This window comes from Sturnus vulgaris, chromosome 1 (genome assembly GCF_052056855.1).
Source record: "Sturnus vulgaris isolate bStuVul1 chromosome 1, bStuVul1.hap1, whole genome shotgun sequence".
NCBI classification, from domain to species: domain Eukaryota; kingdom Metazoa; phylum Chordata; class Aves; order Passeriformes; family Sturnidae; genus Sturnus; species Sturnus vulgaris.
Window position 1 is genome coordinate 81,205,471 of NC_142243.1, and position 16,357 is coordinate 81,221,827.

At 36.4% G+C, this 16,357-nt stretch overlaps 1 protein-coding gene across 7 annotated transcripts in view; it reads left to right on the forward strand.

The window, feature by feature from the left end:
* CDH18 (cadherin 18) overlaps window positions 1-16,357 on the forward strand; it is a 490,532-nt gene that overhangs the window by 102,421 nt on the left and 371,754 nt on the right. For 5 of the 7 annotated variants that reach the window (XM_088170648.1, XM_088170626.1, XM_088170705.1 and 2 more), the window contains one exon: window positions 6,299-6,396. The exons of the other annotated variants lie outside the window; for them this stretch is intronic. The gene's annotated coding sequence lies outside the window, so the exon portion shown is untranslated. The remainder of the gene's footprint in view (window positions 1-6,298; window positions 6,397-16,357) is intronic. 7 annotated transcript variants of the gene reach the window in all.

A 16,357-nucleotide genomic window follows, 5' to 3' on the forward strand; every position in this document is an offset into this window, starting at 1 on the left:
TACATACAAAGACTATTCTAACTTTTACCATTTCCTCCATTTTAGGACCATTTTTTCTGTCACTCAGTTTTCTTTCTCTGTTCTGGTACGACTTTTAAAACAACAATAAAAACAAAAAAAGCACCACCAACAACACATCCAGATATTTCAGCAAGCTTTCTGAGCACCACTCTTTTGACCTATTCTGATTGAGCTGTCAAATGCTCTCCACTGCACCATTTCTTCAATATTTTAAGATGTCAAGCAGACAGTATTGCCCACATAATAGAATTACCTTGAAGAAGAGTTAAAAGGTAGTGCATGTAGAAATCCATTACAGTTTTTGCTTTAGTAAACTTTTAGCACTGAAGATTTGTAAGATGTCAGTAGATGCTTTGTAAGAAATGTTAATGCTAGAAATGTACTGAGAACTCCTTCTTATATCCTGCAGATAGAGCAGCTTTTACTGGCCTGTTCAGATTTCAAGTCTTAAAGAAAGACATATACAAATGAGTTCTGAGTTCTAAGGCTGACTTAATAGATGACTCACTTTTGAGACAGTAGAAACAAAAGCCTTAGCAAAGCCTTAGCAAAGAATTAGTAGACATAGTTGCCAGTAGTTTATCTTTCTTTGTCTGTACTGACTTTTTCATAGTTTCACATGATACAGAATTGAAACCAGAAGCATTTGAAATGTTTTTTATATTAGTCAGGAGGTGACACCTCTGCTTTCTATCAAATCTCCTAATATGAATTGTATTTAAACATAAAACTTCTGAATCATCTACTGCTGAATCCAAGTTCATCCCAAAGCTAATTCTGAGCATGTTAACATTCTCTCTTTTATTAGGAATCCACACAGAATCATAGAGTTATTAAGGAAAAGACACCTAAGATCTGGCACTACTTTGTTCACCATTAAACCATCTCCCCAAATGACACATCCACATATCTTTTGAACGCTTCCTGGGATGGTGATTCCACCTTCCTGGGAAACCTATTCCTGCCAGGTCTTTCCCTGACCAATCTTTCAGTGAATAAATTTTTCCTAATATCTAATCTAAACTTCCCCTGGTGCAACTTGAGGCCATTTTCTCCAGATCTATCTACAAAACCTTCCTATCCTCATGCAGATCAACACTCCTGCCCAATTTGGTGCTATTTGCAAACTGAGGATGCACTCAATCTCCTTGTTCAGATCATCAATAAAGGTATTAAACAGAACTGGTCCGAGTCCAGAGCCCTTGTGATCAACCACCAGCTGGATGTAACTCCATTCACCACCTCTCTCTGTTTCCAGACATTCAGCCTTTTATCCAGGGATGAGTGCCCCTGTCTGAGCCACAAGTATCCAGTTTCTCAGAACCACAGAATGAGACAGGTTGGAAGGGACCACAGTGGGTCATGGGATACAACTTCCCTGCTCAAGCAGTGTGATCCTAAAGCACATTGCACAAGGCTGCATCCAGGCTGCTCTTGAGGATCTCCACTGAGGGAGACTCCACCACCTCTCTGGGCAATCTCCTCCTGTGCACATTCATCTGCACAATAAAGAAGTTTTTTCCTCCTATTCCAGTGGAACTTCCTGTGCATCCATTTCTGTCTCTTGGCCCATTGCTTGGCCCCACCAAGCAGAGCCTGGCTCCATCCTCTTGGCACCTATCCTTCAGATACTTACAGACATCTATGTCATCCCTTCTGTTATTTCCTCTTGGGGCTGAATAGGCCCAGTTCCCTCAGACTTTCAGAGGACAGAGATCTTCCAGTCTCTTAATCATCTTCATAGCCCTCTGCTGGACGTGCTCCAGGAGCCTCATGTTTCGCTGGAATTCAGGAGCCCAGAACAGGGCACAGCACTCCAGAAGTGGCTTCACCAGGGCAGAGTAGAAATGCAGGATCACCTTCCTTGATCATTAATGCTATTCATCATGTGCCCCAGGATGCCATTGGCCTTCTTGGCCATAAAGACACACTGTTGGCTCATGAACTGTTTGTTGTTATCAGGACCCACAGGTCCTTCTCCATAGAGCTGCTTTCCAGCAGGTCAGGCCCCAGCCTGTCCTGGTCCATGGCATTATTCTCCCCCAGGTGCGGGACCCTGCAATTGCTTCTGTTGAACTTCAGATAGTTCTTCTCTGCCCATCTCTCCAACTTGTCAAGGTCCTTCTGAAAGGCCCTGCAGGACTCTGGGGTATTGGCCATTCCTCCCAGATTTGTTTTGAAGGAGAATGCTGTGGGAGATAATTTCAAAGGCTCTACTAAAGTTCAGGTACACAATGTGCTTCAGTTTAGGCCTTCCTGTACATACTTTAGTGCATGGAAACATCTTAATATCACAGGAGCAATCATATGAATTTATGTGATCAAAACCTAAGAATCCTGATTTCCACTTATGTTTTGTCTAATGCAAAAACGATTAAAATGCTTCACATGAAATTCACTGGGAATTTGCTCATCCAGTTTCATGGAATTCATAATTCAGCCATAAAATTTCATAAAACAAGGAAATTAATATATTTACAGCTTTATTATTATCATTCCTAATAAGGAAATACAGAGAGAGAAACCATATGTGGCTTGGTATATGGGTGCATTTTATTTGTATTAATAGCAATAAAATTTGGAGGTCACGCAGGCCAATGGGTTTCTCAAATCACTTGGTTGACAGCAGATGGCCGAGCCTGTCAAAAAAATGGGGTCTTGAAAAATGTTAGGGATGGAGAATGCACAGACCGTGTGGAGAGGTAATGGCTTGTTATTTGCCTAATGGCAATGACAGCACTGCATTACAGGGCCATGTGGTTAGAGGCAGAACTCACTAAGGATAAATAAACTTTATAGACTGAGGTGTGCAAAAGGAATTTGCTACATAAATTTTTATGACTTTGGTTTATTAACAATTTTTGAACATATATGGTGTTTCTTGATAAGGAATTTTACAAAACAATGAGAATTGCTTTGCTTGTGAGAGGTAAGAGTTGAGGTAATTTTTCTTTGAAAGTCTGGTAGGTGTTTTGCAGAACTAAAAAAAAATCTATTGTGTTTTCTTTAGTATTAATCTCACTTACTTTGAGAATGTTAAATAATCCTGGAATATGGGTTCTCTGTAATTAAGCTGTCTTCTCTAGATAAGTACCCCTTTTAATATTAAGAACTCTGGGAGAAAAAATATCTTCACATGTATAGCACTTCAAAGAAAATGAGGAGGTAGGAGTTACAAAGTCTGTGGTTGCATACGTACTCTCAGGTCACCAGTTGTTTTGTGTATGCTACTGAACTATGACATATCTAGGAGAGTCTTTTTGTATCCTGTGCTCTAAAAGGCAGGTACAGCTCACCCTAAAGCTGGAGATTTGCATTCTTCACCAGCTGTGGGCAGGCAGAGTGCAGAGCTAGCAGTAAGGCTCAGCATATTACTCAGTTGAGTAATCAAGGGGAAATTATTCTGGGAAAGCATGCTTACTGTGTTAATAATGTTCCTTGGTTGTTTTTTGGTGGTGGTGGTTTTTCATTCTGTTTTTGGGGTTTTGGGGGGGTTTTGGGGTTGTTTCTTTCAGGGTTTTTGTTTTGGTTTGGTTTGGTTTTTGTTGTTGTTATGTTGTTTTGTTTTGTTTTGTTTTTTAACCCTTTTCTCCAAATGTCTTTCTATTTGAGAATTTCACTGCCATTTTTTAATGTCCTCTCGAGAGTGTGACACTCCACCTCCTGGAGTCATCCTCTAAAAGGGACAAATATTTCTCTAGTGATTTCATTTCACTGCTCTTGGCATACTCAGGACTCATCTCAAATCTGGTTTGAAAACATCACAACATAGCTGAATGGGATTTAGCTGTCTTAATGTCATGTTAGATGTCTTGTGATATTTACTCATGGCCAGAAGACTGCTTCAAAAGGTCAACTGTAGAATCCAGTTTTATATCTGACTGTCCCATTTGGATGTCATTAGGCATTTAAATTTAGCCAGTCTCACCTACAATGTGTTCTCACTCTGAATGTCTGTCTAAAATAAGTTGGTGAATCACCACTAATGTTCATTGCCCTTTGAACCAAAAATTTGTAATTTCCAATGTACCAAGAGCTTTTTTTTTTCCTATTATGATACTTTTCAGTATTTATAGTGCATATTAAGCTTATCTATTATGACATTGAGCAGAACATTTGCAAACCCAGGAAAAAAAATGGGTCCATGCAGGTCACTATGAGTCTAATACCAGGTAGTTAATTACAAATCACATCAAGAAGAAAAAATTGGTTGTGAGTTCCCAGAAATAGTGTAGAGGAGTAAGAAAAGCTCTTGGATAAATTTGGGATCTTAAGAAAACACACTCATAGAAGTAAAAAAAAAAATAGATCACAATGGCTCAATGTATTGGGTTCCACTCATGTGAATACTGTAACTTAGAGGAAACAAGCTCTAAAACCAATTAATAAGGACAACAGCAATTTATCATTAATATAAAAAATAATACTAATGCTACTAATATCAATCATAATATTATTAATATATTATTTACTTAAAATCACAGTGGCAATCACAGGGACTTAAACCTCAGTACTTGTAGGAAACACATCAGGATCGAAGAACAACTCAGCTGTCATTCTTAATAGAATTGCAATTCATAAAGATATCAATAGCAGTTCTTGTAATACCAACCCTAGCAGAGACCAATTATCCCAGTGAAATATTGAAAGAATTATTAAGGGGGAGATCAGTGGAAGTAAGGCAGAAAAAGATAGCAAAGCTTAAAACGGAGAATTTAACATGAAGAAATTCACAAATTCTGAAGAAGAGAATATGGAAAAAACCCAGATAAGACTGTGAGTCTTATAATATTTTAAAAGGGAAATTCATCCAAACTGATGCTTTTTATGTTGAATGGAAGGATTACATGCCCACGTGCAATTAAGCCATGTCACTGATAACACATTTCAGTTGTAACCAAGAATCAGCAGCCTTGTTCTGGAACAGTTGACACTCCATTTATAAATAGCTCACACTGTGCAGTGTAGGTACTGTTGCTTTTCTAGCTGTTACTATTTGTAGTTTCTCTGGGCTTACTAGAGATTTCTGGTACTTACCAGTGCTATTACAAGAAGGCAAATGAGAGGCAGTAAAAGTGATATTATTGTGGAGCCATTTCTGCAATTTCTGATAATACCTTGACCCGAACATTTGTTCATGGGTTTTAGGGTATATTTGAGAACTTGTTTGTCAGTAGCAAGGTCTCTTGACTTGAAAAATTATATCTTGTTGTGGGGCAAAACAAAACACCTGCATGTGAAAACAAGGGTTAGTCTTGCCTGTAGTTTTCCTACGTCTTATGAATGATTCATGAGAATTTTAAAACAAGCAGTGAATTTCAATAAAGCTAACAAAGCTTCCTGGTAAAGGAAGTTCACATATTTTACTGGTAGAATTACAAGTACGGTGAGTAAATCTCTGTCTCACATGCTTTTTAAAAACTAACTTGTCTTATAAATCAGATTGTTTCAGTGTCATAGACCCATAGACATTAAAGCTCATCCAGTTTAAAAAAAAAAAAAAAGGGTAAGTTTATTTCAGTTTTTATATTGTATATCTAGATTCCATTTATGGATTCACATTAACTAAGAATCTACATACACATCATTGAATTTTTCGATAGCATCCTTACATAAATAATGAAAAATAATTTCTTGGTTATTTAATATATCTTTATTTAACAGTTTCATGGCTGATGTATTCTTTTTTATTAGCATCATATACTGTGAGATTAGTTAGATGACAATAACTAAAAAAGTGTTTAACGAGATTATATTTATATGGGGCATATTTGAGGAGGGCTGGTAAGTAATGGATACAAGTAAAGAAAAATGTTTTCTACAACAGATTTAGCTCTAAAGTTGTCCAAAGCCAATTTGTTGTTTGAGTATTTTTAGTGATTTCTGAAGTTTCAGAATCAATTCCTCTTTATTTCTCTAAGATATCAATTAATTTGATTGTACTCAAAAGGTTTTCAAATTAGTGCATTTTCTTGTATTTGGCATGAGATATGAATTTATGTATTATTTCCAAGCTACTTACAAATCTTGAAAATACCATTGCTCTACATTTAATTATTTCAATTAGAGTTCCAGTTTTGAACACCTACTTAAAAATAAAAATTCCTGCATTACTGTAGTACAGACTCTATAGATTTACCAGGATAAACTTCTTAACATCTACATGTTCTTCTGAAAAGGACAGTCCAGTACCTAAGCCTATTCTGTTTGCTTAAGTATCATGCAAAGAAAAACAGTATTTTCTGACCATGTTCAAAACTTTGTTATTCTGTTTCAGTGAAAGCAACTGAATTATCAGGTTTTTGATATCTTCAGTGGAGACTTGCAAGACTGTTTGGTGGAAAATATATTTCTAAGGTCTTGGTTAGTCGTCAAGTAAGTATCTTCATGTGTTTTTGCATAGTTTTCATTCAGGTCCAATGAAGTGTTTGTGTTGTCTTAGGTAAATAACAAAAATAACTTCACCATTATTTTACTTTCTTTTCTGGAAAAACCTTTTTCTCTAATGTCTGGTGCTCCTTTGAAGTTTATAACCATTTAAGTCAGTGTTTAAAAGTATTTTAGCAAAAACAAAAACAAAAGGAAAGTTTTCTTGGTATTCCTTTTCAGCATCTATCAGAATGCTGTTCAGTGACCTGTATTACTCTCAAACTATGAAGCATAAGGAGGACTAAGAATCTATTGGATCATCTAAATATGTTGTGCCATTAGCCTGGTAAAAGTGGTCAAGAATGGCATCTGGCAATCAATTATTAAAATAGATAAATCCAATGAAATGGTACCCAAACAACCAAGTTCTATTATTATCATCCACCTGATGGATTTTCTGATTGTCTCATTTTTCTTACTATATCACATGCTTGTTCTTCATACCAATATAGTCTTAAATATTTTTAATTCAATCAGATGAAAAGTGACTCAGTTAAAGCAGAGCCCCTCGTCATCTTCTTATACCTGATATCTAGCACAATGATTTTTCATACCTATTTTTCACTTTGTTTCTAAACCAAAAGAAGAAAATTGAGTTGGTGAGAAAGCATTTGTAATAGGAAAATTATAATAAAAAACACAATCTGTAAAACAACAAAATAGGGGGAGCTAGCTGTAGCATTTAAATTATATTTACATATTCTATTTAGATTAGAGATTTAACCTTTTAAAAATTATGCTGAGGGAGAGTAGAGAATTGATGCATTCTTTATGTCACTTCTCATCAAAATGTGGTGATAATGATTTATATTTTTTCACAGAATGCAAAAATGTTATTTTACTTTTCAGTTAAAAATGTTTCAGTCTGAGTGGCAATGCTTGAACTGGTCTCAAAAATATGTATTTGAATCTATTTACAAAATATTCTGTGCTTTAAAAAACCACAGTCCATGAAAACTAAGAATGATTATTTATTTATTTGCTCTTTGATTAAATAGAAAATTCAATTTTTGTGATGGAAATAATTTCCAAATAGTCAGTCCAATATCATAATCTTATTTCACCACTTGGCTGTATCAAAAAATAATGCATTTCTCTGTAAAGAACAAGTTCCAAGGTTATTAATTTTAAAATTTGATAGCTCTGACGGACTGTGTATTTCATTACTGTTTAACTTATAAAATAAGAGAATGAGAATTATGTCCTCATTTTAATGCTCTTTTATGAATTTAGCTTAACAAAAATAGATGTTGATTGAGCTGATTGAATTGTCAGGAAGGATGGTGAAACTCAAATATTTAATTCAGTTAGCACTCATCGAAGAAGGCAATATTTAACCTAAAGTTGAGAAGCAAAATTAGGCTTAAACTCAGTTAAAAATTAAAAAGGATTCAAGTACTAGAAACCACAGAAATAAAATTTAGGTTTTTAACCAGCTGGCCTGTCTAGAAAATTTTGCACATCTAATCTTGCTCGAGATTAATTTGGGTTTTTATATGCCTCTAAGGCTCTAAGTGCAATCTGAACATATATATTTATAAGTTAAATATTTTTTCTTGTTTCATAAGAAGTTAATTAAACTTACAAGTGCAGAATTACTATATTAGAGTGCACATCTCTGTCATTCAAAAACTGACACAAAATGCTTACAGGTGTCCCATCTTCAAACATTCAGAAAAGGAAACACATTCAGTCACACACTTGCTCATAGATGAAGAAAAGTACTATGGATCATAATAATTTTTTCATGCTATATCCCATTATTTTGTTCATACTGTGTCTAAGTAACTGCATTGTGTCAGTTATGTATGGCCAAGTTAGAGAAGAATATTTAGGGATGTGAATACCACAGGTGTCTTTTTCAATGTCATTGAATGTCATGAAGTTTTTTTACATTCTTTTAAATGTAGAGTAATTTTGGTTTGCTTTTGTATTTTCTTTTATCACATTAACATAAAAGTGAAAAATCTCTTATAGGGAACAAAGCCAGGGTTCTGTTGTTTTTTTTTTTTCTGGAGTGCTGAAAAAGCAAGAGTGATTGATGTCAGTGACTCATGGTTAAAGATGTTGTTGCTTGAGTGGTGTGACACTGGCATGATCTCTTTGAGTAGGTTAAAGAGTAACACAGAGAGGTGGAATAAAGGAATTCAGTTATAAGGGACTCATCAGATGACACACTCCCAAATTCACAGTCTCTGACTACTATTACAATGCTGTACATCTTCAAAGCCTTTGAAGAGCTTTAGCTGTGCAGTTTCCTTTCATGTCAGCAGGAGACAAGCTTTTCTGTGATAAGATTTAGCTGGCTTCCTTTCACACACTTTTTTACTGAGCAATACAGACCACAATCACTTTCATTATGACATTCTGAAAGTACGTTCACGCAAGTAGTAGATTAATTAATTAATGAAGCATGCCTTAAGTAATCAGTGTAAGCTTTCATATTGTCTTAGCAGTCTCATTTTCATCTATAAATTTCTTTCTTGATTTGAGTCCCTGAACACTTAATATAAGTTTCCAATATCTCCTCAATACTACTTTGACCTTAGTCCATATTTTCTTTTCCTTTTACTTAGATGAAAAAAAGAAAATTTGGATTTGTGACCTTGAATTACTAGTTGCAAAAGCAACAAAACAACTTCCATCTGAGTTGGTGCTAAAATTTCTATTAATGTTATTAATTTTAGGACAGAATTTTACAGATATGATACTCAGTGAACTGAAAATAGGTTGTATGTGCTCAGTAAATACCTGTCATAGTGCTTTTAGGAAAGAAAGAAAGAAAGAAAGAAAGAAAGAAAGAAAGAAAGAAAGAAAGAAAGAAAGAAAGAAAGAAAGAAAGAAAGAAAGAAAGAAAGAAAGAAAGAAAGAAAGAAAGAAAGAAAGAAAGAAAGAAAGAAAGAAAGAAAGAAAGAAAGAAAGAAAGAAAGAAAGAAAGAAAGAAAGAAAGAAAGAAAGAAAGAAAGAAGAAAGAGAAAGAAAGAAAGAAAGAAAGAAAGAAAGAATCCATCTCTCACATATATTTTCTGTTTTAGTAAAAACACTCTTACGTTTAAATAAAAGATCGTAATAAAATATGAGAAAATAAAGCACCAACTGCACTACAGCAAAACTTGAAATTCCTGAACTTAAAGGAAAATTGGCTGTTGAGCACCATTCACTCATTTTAGTTTGAAGGCAAATGGGCCATGAATGTAAGGAAAAGAACTTTCTATGGTGTAGGTTTCTAGTACCACCAGAAGAATTGTTATAGTTATAAGAAATTCTATATCATCTCTGAAGGACCTCCACTGGCCAGGAAAGAGGAGTTGATCTGGAAAAGACTGTCTTGGGTTTTTGATATTGATTCAGATAGTTTGAAATTCTTTAAGACATCCTTCCATGAACTGGTGTGTAGCTCAGCTGCTCTGTTCCTGAAGAAATGTAAGTGGTCTAAAAAGCAAGATGCATTTAAAAAAAATGCAATGGGTGAATTGTAAATACATGGAAGCACTTGTAATATGCGTTTTCAATTCATCATAGCGATGTCATAGGATGCTACATTAGGGACTGGTACCTTGTTGTATATGAAAACAAATGAAATTAAGGATCATATGTCTAGAAATAAATATGTATCTTTAAAAACATAGTAGTTCCACAGGAACATAGTGACGACTTAATTGATTTATACATGTAACAGAGACAGAAAATTAACTACCCAGATGCACAATCAGTTAGCATTAAAGGAATGCAGGCAGAGATTTTCTCATTTGCTGATGATCATCATTCTGATGATGAACCAAGCACAGGCCAGATTTTATAAAGTATATTCAGCAAATGAACTTATGAAGAGAAGTGGTTAGTAGAAATGTATTTAAGCTTTGAAGAAATATACCCACTAACCTCTTTTTCAGTTGGTTAAAAAATAAGAAGACTTAACATCGTTTCTGATCAACATTTGAACCCTATGCTCTACTTTTTTGATATCATCTTTTTCACAGAAATAATGGATAGCAACTCTCATGCTTGGCATCCATTAAACTTTATCATTTCCTTAAGAATCATAATGAGAAATAATTGAGTGCAGTTTTAGATTTTGGCCCATAAGCACTTATAAAGGAACTGACTAACATGCCAAATGTTATTGTTTACAAACCTATTGGTATAAAAATGACAGAGTGAATTTTTCTTTTTGCTAATCTTAAGATCCAAGGAGATGCCTCTGCTCGAATTAAGGTGCAAATGAGACCATATGCCAAAGTCAACTATAAGGAGGGTTTTTTTTAACAATAAATGTGTGATAGAGAGACAGAAGAATTAGAAAAGGGGAAAGGGGTAGAGAGAGGCAGAAGAGCTGGCAGGGTGGAGGGGAGAGAGGGAGCAGGCAGAGGGAGAGCTGGAGATGAGGCACAGACATGGGGAAAAGAGGTGAGGAGAGAGAGGTGTTCTCTATCACTTTGGGGTTCTTGGTGGTGAGGCAGGGGACTCAGTTCAGTCTTGTCCTGGTAAGTTCTGCCCAGAAAGAGGTGCTAGGTCCACGGAGTCCACCACCATCAAATCTTTTCACCATTTTTACATTTTAGCAAAGAAAGAAATTAATGGTTGTTGGCTACAAGTTACATAGTTTCCTTATTAACTAGTAGTCTGTCTTCTATTGGTTAAATTATTCCCTCATTTCTTATATTAATTAATCTGCGTGCTCAGTCTTTCTCTTCTTTTGAATCAATGAGTTTCTTGGGTTAGTGGTCCCTTATTCAGGGGTTGCAATCTCCCTCTGCTGTAATTACTTCTTACCCAGCTGGAGCTGATTCCAGTGTGGTTGCTGAGTTGGTTTTATTCGTTTCTTTCTTACCTTGGGAGTTATGCCAAATGTCCTCCTGGCCCCTAAATTTTGCATTCTCTGTACCTGTTATCAGTCACATATCCTTTTTTCCAAGCTTTATTCACCCCCCCTCTAGGTCTGAGATCATTGAATCTATCTTTCAAGCACCCAAACAACAGTACCACCGTTATATAGACCAAGTTCTATGTATCCACAGAGGCATGTTTGGGGGGCTGTTGTGGTCATTGGTGGTCACAGATACCATCTCTCCCATAACTTGTGGGGATCTTTGTTTGACCAGTGACATGCATATGAGCAGTTGCTTCTTTTCACAGTCTGTCAGTGGGGGAAAGTTTTTGTGAATGCCTTGAACAGGATGAGCTAACCAGATCTCTGCCAGGCCTCTGCTAGGCCTGGAATTAGCACTTTCCTATCATAAATTCCTCCCTTCTATGGCATTAACAGTGTTTGAAAGAGGTAACTCTATCTTTTAACTCCTAAGAGCTATTGGTTAATAATTTTTAAAACGGAAATGTCATTGAATTTTTGAACGATAAGGCGCACTCTTCAGATATTGAAAACTTTTTGCACTATGGATGGCTTGTTTAGTGTTAGCTTTTTGACTTAAAAGGAAAAAAATAGTTTGTTTTTAAGAAAACATTCATGCTTAGAGTTTAATATTTTCTGTAGAACTCCAATGTGCAAGAACTGTTAAGATTGTAAATTGCAATGATATATACCATAGTATTCTCTAACCTTTGACAATATCATTCCTTGTTCCTTTAGAATGTATTGTGCTCTAGCTTAAACTCTAGTCTGCACAGGACACAATCACCTTGAATAATACATGCAGTTTATATAGAACTATTAGAGAACGTCCAATAGAGGGCCATGAGGATGGTGAAGGCTGTGGAGGGGAAGCTGTATGAGGAGTGGCTGAGGTCACTTGGTCTGTTCAGCCTGGAGGGGACTGAGGGGACACCTCATTGCAGTCTGCAATTTCCTTTTGAGGGGAAGATGAGGAGAGGTCTTCACTCTAGTGACCAGTGACAAGACCTGAGGGAATGGCCTGAAGTTGTGTCAGGGGAGGTTTAAGTTGGATATTAGAAAGGGTTTTTCACCCAGAGGGTGTTTGGGCACTGGAACAGGCTGCCCAGGGAAGTGGTCACAGCACCAACCCTGACAGTGTGAAAGAAGCATTTGGACAATGCTCTCAGGCACATGGTGTGACTCTTGGGGATGGTGCTGTGCTGGGCCAGGAGCTAAACTCGATGATTCTTGGGAGTTCCTTCCAACCCAGCTTATTCTGTCATTCTGTGATATACGATTCTAAATATATGTGAAAGGAAAGGGATTTGAGGTACACATATATAAGAACCACAGAAGATTTTAGGTGCAATATGAAGACAAACTGTGTGGGTGATTAATATTCAGTGAGGCCAATGAAAATTTAATTCAACTAATTTAGGTAACAGAGCATCTAATTTTCTTTTGCACTCCCAGTATAAATGCTATTTTCATCTCTGTGGTGGTTCATATCAGCTAGTTCCTGCATAGCTACAGTTGCTGACAGTGAGTAAAACATTGTCTTTGCTCTTACAAGTACTCTTTGAAGCCTACAGAGCGACACCGGCACAGATTGTTAGTAATAATTGAAATTACTTTTCTGAAAGTAACTTATCTCATCCTAACACACCTTATATTTCTGTCTGCTGTAATTTTCAGTCTTGTATCCCTTTCTGGATATACAAAGAAAGACATAGTGAATAAGTATAGAGTGCAGGATTCATTAAAAGTTGTTTGAACACTGTGCAGAGGATGTGGTGGGAAAAACACAGAATGAATATAGATTCGTAATGTGTGTTGGGAGTGGGAAAATGATGCATTTCAGAAGCTTATTTTTGATTATTTAAAACATTCCCTCTGCCTTTACTGGCAAAAAAATCTGTCTGAGCTATGTATTCCTACAGGAATGTGAAGAATATACTTTTAAACAGTTGTTAGAAATTGATTAGCAGGAATCTGTGTGCTTATTAAAGCATGATAACTCTATTACCTTTTCAGTTAGAGGGCAGAAAGCAGATTTCTAGGGTTTTTTGGAGGGATTGTTTTGTTTAGTTTTTACATGAGGCTAAGAATAAAAAGTTCCTATTGGAATGTATAATCAAGAGAAGAGGAATTACAAGAGTTAGAAAAAATAGAGGAGCAAAGTAGGTGAATAAGGTACAAAATCTGCTCCTGTATTTTTTTGCATTTCTAAGGCTTCTTTTGATCTTATTTTCTGTAATTCTATGAGAAATATATAAGAAAAAAAAATCACAGAAGAATGAAATTCAATTTATTTCCCCAAATATAGGTCAGCATATCTTTCATTACGTCTTTGGTCTTTCATTCTTTTTCTGGCCCTCTGAGTCTTTGTGTTTCAGGCAGAGTTTAACAGAATTTCAAGCAAAGAAGGACCACTGTTTTCCCTCTTGGCACTGATCCTGGCTGGGTCTTTTTGACAATCAGGGAGAGTCCAACAGGAAGTATGGGAGTGAGCTAGGTTACTCTACCTGACTACTGTTGAATGAGGACTATTCATAACCACCATCATATTATCATAGATTTTTTTTCAGTGTTTATTTTTTCTGAATGAGTATTTAGCACAAGAAGTCATTGTAAAATTTGGTATTTCCTCAGCCTCTTCACACAATTTTTTACATAACTACAGATGATTTGCGCAGTGCTGATTAATGGGATACAGATGACTATTTGCAGATTTTGTTTGTTATTAATTATGTGCAGTCTTTATGATTAGATCGTTGTTCTAAACCAATTAAGTATCCCTTGATGGACTCCTGAGTTGTATCTAGTTATGATAATTGCTGAAAATATTCTTGTGAGATTGTTACAGCTCACTGTAATATGTCCTTAGCCTTGTCTAGACTTCTGGGAAAAAAAAAAAAATCCTTATGTGTATAAATATACATATGTCCTGGTTTTGGGCAAATTTGGGAGGAAACTTCCAAAGGGGTTCCTCTAGAAAGCAAATTCAAACAGCCCCTCCCCCCAACTGGTTTGGGAAAATATTTCTTTGGAGAAAAAGTGGAAAAAACATGTTTATTTAACAAGCAAAGTATTCACAAGCATAAAAATTGAAACAATAAAACCTTCTTGTTTGGAAGAGATGTCAAATTCAGAAAGTCCCTTTCGTGGGGTGTAGCTCAGCTCACTCAGTCTCTCTCAGTCCCTCCTGCACTGGCAAATCCCGCGTCCTGTCCCTGGTGGGACACAGGTGTGAGCTCCCGGTGTTTTCTGGGTTTTCAGTCCAGAGCAGGCTGACCACTTCCAAGAAAAAGAAAAGCCACAGTCCAGGAAACTCTGCCCCAGCTAGCTAAAAATAAAACTAACAAGAAAAAAATAGTTTGCAAAGGACAGCTCTCTGCCACTGTCTGTCCATGCTGCAGACAGCACAGTCCAGGAGAAGGAAAGCTGAAGCTCTTATCTCTGTGTTTTGAAAACAACAGCCTCAGACATTCCACCGCTTCTCCTTCTTCCCTCCTTCACTCTCAGATCTACTTTTAATGGTACAAAACTTATTTCTGGGCTAAACAGATGAATGGGGATGCAATTCAGCATCATAAAGTCACTCCAGGACAACATATTAAAGACTTTATGCTTCCAAGACATAAATTGGTACCATCCAATGTCTAAATACTGAATGAAGATTTGAAGAAATAATCTAACTTTTCTCCATGGACAGTAATTGCAAGATATATCTGGTGAAATCACTTTTCTTATTTAGAATAAGAAGTATTCTGGTTCTTGAAAAGTTATGGGACAGAGAAAAAATGAACAGAAGTTCCAGAATCATTTCATTATGTTGGTATGCTTTTATTTAGAGATTTATATCTCATGCAAAATATTTTTTAAATGAGGTGAGATTTACTAAGAAAGAGACTCACTCCAGGCTGCATGTGCTAGCCTATGTGTATGAATAGTTCCTTAGCCAAGTCCTCTTGGACAATTCATTGGATATATGCTTTTCTTTAGAGTCCTGTTTCTCTGCAGAGACCGTAGTTTGAACAGAACATTCAGCTTTAAGGCTATGACCTAATTTCAAACATATTTTCATTAATCTTCTATATTTAGTTTCTCCCAAATGCATGTTAAAATACTTTTTTTTCCCTGTGTTTTTAGTAGTATGCTTTAAGTGATGCTGCATGGTACTGTGGCATTCCACCCTGAAAGTGAAGGGAGAACCCAAGGTTTGTAGATGCCCATAATCAAAAAGAAATTACAAAAGTCAAAGGTTCCACAAATACTTACAAAGTTTTTTTAATACGCACAACGTGGAAATTGGTATAAGCTAGTCCCTTTTCTTAGAGTATAAACCCAAATCAATTAAATCTAAATAAGGGGTAGGGTGAAAGAAAGAGAAGAGAGAGAGGGAAGAAAGAGGAAGGAAGGAAGGAAGGAAGGAAGGAAGGAAGGAAGGAAGGAAGGAAGGAAGGAAGGAAGGAAGGAAGGAAGGAAGGAAGGAAGGAAGGAAGGAAGGAAGGAAGGAAGGAAGGAAGGAAGGAAGGAAGGAAGGAAGGAAGGAAGGAAGGAAGGAAGGAAGGAAGGAAGGAAGGAAGGAAGGAAGGAAGGAAGGAAGGAAGGAAGGAAGGAAGGAAGGAAGGAAGGAAGGAAGGAAGGAAGGAAGGAAGGAAGGAAGGAAGGAAGGAAGGAAGGAAGGAAGGAAGGAAGGAAGGAAGGAAGGAAGGAAGGAAGGAAGGAAGGAAGGAAGGAAGGAAGGAAGGAAGGAAGGAAGGAAGGAAGGAAGGAAGGAAGGAAGGAAGGAAGGAAGGAAGGAAGGAAGGAAGGAAGGAAGGAAGGAAGGAAGGAAGGAAGGGCCTTTTGTTTTCCATTTGCATGGATACATTTCATTTTGTAAAGTGCTCTGTGGGGTAGAGTAATTTTGGAAATGCAGAGCTTCCCAAAACCAATAAGCCCATTCTGACTCTCAGAAGCAGAAACTGATTTAAATAATCTGTTACAGTATTAACATTAGTAATGTTTTCTTCTTCAGCACTATGAGAATTAAGTTACTTTTGGCTTTTTTTACTCACTGAAATTTCAACT